We start from the raw sequence: 6,015 nt of genomic DNA, 5'->3' as shown, positions 1-6,015 counted from the left end.
GCAGTGTCACTGGCCCTCATATGTGGGATCCGAACCGGGGCCCTCTGGCATCCCAAGCCAGTTCTTAACCATCACGCCACTCGGCCGGCCCTGCATAGGATTTTAAGAGATGGAATGCATTAACCCATTCCCAGGTCCGTGTGGGCTGCAAAGGGCTCAGGGAACACCATGACAAGACAAATGCAAATGTGACAGACAACAAAGCAAAAATCAATCAATAAATCGATCAATCAACACAAACATTACCCAAGAATGTGTGAGCTAAATAGCCCTGAAAACCAAAGGTCAGAGGTTATTACATGTATAAACTAACATGTATAGAACAACACGTGCTGTTAATATCTAGGTAAACAGTTGTCACAGCTCCGTGATCTGAAAATTTCATTTATCTAGTTAGTCCCTGAGATGTTTCCTCCATAAAAACGACTAGCTAGGCTTTTCTTCACATAGCGAAGGTTCACGCTCGCCCAGCTTGTGTGAAAGCCATCCTGTAACGCCCATTAGTGGCACCCAGAATCCTTGGGGCTTATGAATTCTGAGCTTGCTCGCTGCTAGCAAGACCCAGGGGAGGGGTCTGAAATTCACCAATGTGTGGGGGACCCTGCAAGCAGGAGCGCTGACAAGCAGGATGAGAGCGCACAGTGGACAAGCAGCGTGGATGACAACTGAGGTGGGACGCAAGGAAGTGGCAGTTTCCTAGTCAAAGGTGTGACTAGGTGAGCTGTGTCCTCTTGGCCTTAAGTGGCTTTCCCTGAGGGTCCTGCGGGGTGAGCATGAAGGGGGAACCATATTCAGGGGGAGATGGCGGGCGGGGGGTGGGGCGCGGTCAGTCTCAGCTTTCGTATGTGGTCAGGATGGACACCCCAGAGAGCATTTACAACCCTGGACGGGCTCTGAGCTCAGGCTGGGCTCTGGATTTAAACCCGCTCTGTAAAATTCAGCTCAACGTCCATGGCGTTTGTTTTCAGACCAGGGCATTTCATGGCGAAACACCCCAACATTTCCCATTCCCCATCTAACTGTGCAGATACCTCACGGAGACAGGGAGCTCCCACGAATGGCTGAGAGCGTGGGCGTTGGAGACACTACATAGGATGATGTCTTGGTACCCTCTGGGCCTCAGGGCCCCCATCTGTAAGATGGGAAAGGAGCCAGCCCCTCGTTGAGGGATTTTGTGAGCATGAGATGAGGTCATATTTGCAGAAGGGTTTAGAACACAGACAAGCTGCGAGTAAACGCTGTGTCAATGTTTGACCACAAATAAGGACGCTTGTTGTTGACTGTTATTTTAAGATGACAGACAGATACAGTGAGGCTCTTTTGCCACCGCAGTCAGCATAAAGGGATTGTATTCTATTTAAGCATGGCGGGGGGGCACCGCTGGGTCTTATCTGTCATGAGGACGTGGGAGGGGCCTGGAGGAGGAAGAGGAAGGGGAAGGAGATGGAGATAGAGGTGGAGAGAGGCAGAGGGAGACAGAGAGAGAGGCAGGGAGCCATGAGCATAAGAGAACTTGGAATCCTTGATGGCCCCACGGCACGGAAGCATCCGAGCCCTGTCCTGTATTCCTGCCCTCTCGCCCTCTGCCCGGCCACCCCCCTCCCAGCCTGAGACCCTTCGCCGCCGCTGGGTCTTGCCCTCTGCTGGCTGTACACCCAGTTTCCTCCGTGCCTGTTACCCAATCAGGCCTGGAGAGTCACTCCTTCCAGGAACTGTTGGTTCTCTCCCAGGAAATGTTGAAAGCCTGAAGACTCATTTGGAATCTCAGGCGAGGGGAGGTGGGGGGGACAGTGACAGGACCCGGTGTGTGACGGACCCCTCTGGTAAGGTTGGCCGGCTCCGTATGGACTAGCACCCTCTTTTGCACCCAAACACGGGAGCGCTGGGGCTCTCACAGTGTGAGTGACAAGGGGGTGTATGGCAATGCATGGCACCTGTGGCCTTGAGCAGCCATGGGGCTGCCCAGCAGGACCTACCGGGGTCAAAGAGGGATATGGCAGTGACACACGGGGTGTGTCATTCTGGAAGGATCCTGGAAGGATGGAGCAGAGCTCAGACACCGGAATAAAGCTGCCAACAAGGAGCAGCGTGGGGATGAACAGAGGACTCTAGGACCGCACGGTCCGGCGGCAGCCACCAGTCCATGTGCTGTGGGGCGTGTGTCAGGTCCAAAACAAGGTGGGGAGGGACCTGTGCGTGTAAATACACACACACGTTCCGGGACTTAGTCAAAGCGGAACATCGCGTCGATTCTCTCATGTGCATTACACGTTGAAACGATCACAGTTTGGACGTGCTGGATTGCAAGCGATACATTCTTAAAATTCATTTCACTTCCTTCTTTTTACCTTTGACATGGCAGCTATTTGAGAAACAACTCCGAGTCTGGGATTCTATTTCCAGTGGGCAGTGCTTGGCTGGAAAGTCCTGCCAAGGTCGCCTCCTGACAGGTCACCTCCAAGGAGCAAGGGCGCAAAGACAGCCGAGTGCTCGGGGGACAGCACCGGAGGGACAGTGGGGAGGTGTGCCCATCCTGAGGACGTGTCCAGAGCAGACAGCTCTTGCTCTCGGGTGAAACAAAGATGGCAGAAACCAGGTTAGACATCATGTGAGGAGGGAAAATAGAGGCATCGTGTGGACGCTCTTTTTGGAAGCTGCTAGAGTGTATTTTAGAAACACAAAGTAGTAAACCCAGAATGGAGCGAGCCAGGAAGCCAGGAGACAGGCTTCAGCCCAGGACAGAGGCTGGGGGATTCCAGGACGATGGCTTTGTGCTGCGTTTCGGGGTCAAACCAGTGCATTGCCAGCCCTGGAGGGGGTGGGGCCCACATGGGGTGCGCTCCAGGTGGGGAAATGGGGACAGTAGGGTGACTTAGCATGTCGGAGCTTTTCGGGGAAGTGTCGCTAGATGCTGATTGGAAAACATCTGGGGGAAAAACGTTGTGCATCCCTGGAGAACCGAGTGAGGCCTGAGACAGGTATTAATTCCAGAACATATTCAGAATCCTCCAAGAAAGGAAATGGAATCATAGCTCACCACTTTGATCAGCAGGGAACATATGAAGCCACAATCATATAAAGAATATAGAAAGAAAATTCATAATATTTAAGTTGAGGGGATGCGGGAAGCCGAACTGGGGTCACTACCCAGCAACACTGCCAAGCACCATCATAGAAGTTGATGAACTGACTAAAATGAATAAATCAAGAAATATCTGTACATGCATCTTCTTGGGAAATATGGAGGTAAATTCTAGAAAAGACAGGGAGCAGTGGCACATTGTTGCTTTTGGGGGTGAGCGGGGTGGGGTTTCAGGAGCGATGGAGCAGAACATTCATAGGACTGTTGATTTAATCGTGGGCCAGTCACTTTAGTTTCTTTTCATTATTAATTTTCTTGAAAGGACTCAGAGAGGCCTCATAACTCTCCAGGTGAGCCTCATTGTATGAAATGAACTTTGGGTCTCTATTGCTGTTTTTCCTCCTACAACCTCAAGAAGCAAGTTTCGAAAGTATGCCACTCTTACGAACTAATTTCCCAAGTTAGTGGGTTGAGGGCATCCCCTGTGAGTCACCCTCCGTCCCCCACTCACAACTGTCCTCTCTGCTTGGAGGCTCACACCACATGTCTGCCCTTTACCCCAAAGCCAGCGGGTTGTCCGTTTCCACCCATGTTGCCTCCACTCATGTCCTCCTGCCCATGAATTCCCCTCCTCCCGCCATTCCCCAGCTATTTAGGTCACCGTGGGATTTTTACAGACAGAGGACGAGACGCACTGATGCATGCTTGGGATTGCATTCGTTAAAAATAAAATGTGTGCATGCATATTTTCACAGGAATCAGTGGGGGTCCAAAAATACACACAGAGATAAGCAGGGCCCACGAGGGGGTCCTGCCTTCTCTCCTGGTATTTCATCAACACGAGGAAACTTGTTTTCCAAGGCTCCATTTCTCCACCTAATTGCATCATTTCTCTCCCCTCCCCCNTCCCAAGCCAGTTCTTAACCATCGCACCACTCGGCTGGCCCCGCTCCTGTCTTTTTCACCGGCCGTAATTTGAGAGGCCATGCTCTCCAGAGCTAACTGGGGGCCATCCCTTCTCTTGCGACCCCATGTAGCATTGAGGTCTACTCTCACAGAGTTCTGAGGCAACAAACATTTATTTTCCGGATTTCCACCATGGCTTTCTGGGAGATTGGCTTCTCCCTGCAGCTGACAACTTCATGTTCTGTGATCCACCAGCTTGAAATTGTATAATATGTTCTCTGCTGTATCTGCTCTGCCCAGCAGGCCGTCTCTTGCATTCCGGAACCTTCCAACACTTTTTCTCTCCATCTTTAAAACGTACCGGTTCTGTGCCCCTTGCTAATAGACTAAAAGAATCAGCATGACAGGGTCCCTCTGGGTAGGAAACACTTCCTCAAATGGGGTAATTTGAGGAGGGTTTACTGGCATGCAGGGCTTGGTATGGTGTCCCCTACAGAGAAGGCCTGGAAGTCTCCCCTGCTCCCTTTTTGGGTTGAGGCAGAGGTACTGACATTCTAGACTGGGTCATTCTGCATCGTAGGGGCTGCCCTGTGTATTGTGAGGTAATTAGCAGTGCCCCTGGATAGATTTGGGACCCCAAAGCCCACTGGTGACCCTCAAGTTCTGAGGATCTGTAGAATAAATATTCTGAGTGAGGTGGGTCTGACCACAGGGTCTTACCCTGTGGAGACGGGAGAGGGGGACATCCGGCCACAGCTTTGGTGCCCACCTTAGCCCAAGCCTCTACTGTGTATTGGGGGCCAGAATGGGTTAAGGCTGAGCTGTCCAGGTGAGTGCAGGAAGCACGCAGGAAGGGTGTTTGTCATCCTTTATCGGAAGGGCTTCGTTCCCTGCACTCTATGGGTACCTTGTTCCCTGCACTCTTGTGGGTACCGATGCAATGGCTTTGTCCTGCTTGTCTGTGCTGATTTAAAAAGTAGGGGGTGGGAATAACGGAACAATGACAATGGGTCAGATTATTGGGGAGGTTGCTGTGAAGTCATAGAAAAGTTCCTAATTAATAATATTTTAAAACCATGACACTTTTCTCATAGTTAAAAACATATATCAACTCAGTTTAGATTGTTAAATTGTCATCTTAAGAATACCTTTAGAGGGCTTGCCTTAATGAACAAACGAGAATAATTCATAATTTGTGTGGCATTTTTTTGGGAGCTTGGGGGGTGGGGTGGGGAAACAAACTCCAGCAAAATTAGACACTAATTACCATGCTAGCATCCAGGAATATCTCTGGAATATGCAATGTCACATTTTTGGATGCATGCTAAAAATATCATCACCACAATCAGGGAAAACCCAATTTCTAGTTGTCTCATGTTTATTAAATGCATGAAAAAATAATTTATTCGTTTTGTTACAAGGAGAATCATGAACAACCGGTGCCAATTAATTTATCAGGGGGACATTTTAAGACTTTTGGAATTCTCAAAAATGTGTATTTCATAATAAAAAATAATTTTAAAAAAAGAGACTTTCGGAAACACTTGTTCTGAATTAGTTAATTATTCCTAAATAGTTATTGAAAAATCATATTAAGGCTCAAAAACCACATACCTGCATTCATTTATTTCCTGACAATTAATTCAAAGGTAATTGCAGGCTGCTGACGACCAGCTTATAATGTGCATCCCTGGCCCCCTACACCTCCAGAAACTGGAATCTTTCTGGAATGTCTCTGCTTCCAAGTTTGCAATATTTCTTTGTCTCATCAACGCTATCTTCACGAAATTCACAGCAATATCTTCAGGAAAAGTCACAACAAGGTTTTGCTCATTGCTTCAGAAACTCTTTTCCCTCTTTAGCAGTCTGTCCACCTAGGGTTGATTGTCACATGCAAGGATCCCATATTTCAGAATTATTACAAGGCAAGACGCATAGGATTTTTTTTTAAAGATTTTTATTGGGGAATTGGGGGGATGGGAACAGTGCTGGCAAATTGGGGGAAGGGGAACAGACAAGTTGCTGTC

This window comes from Hipposideros armiger, unplaced genomic scaffold (genome assembly GCF_001890085.2).
Source record: "Hipposideros armiger isolate ML-2016 unplaced genomic scaffold, ASM189008v1 scaffold_827, whole genome shotgun sequence".
Taxonomy (NCBI): domain Eukaryota; kingdom Metazoa; phylum Chordata; class Mammalia; order Chiroptera; family Hipposideridae; genus Hipposideros; species Hipposideros armiger.
The sequence above is the reverse complement of the archived record's forward strand: the minus strand, read 5'-3'. Positions refer to the sequence as shown.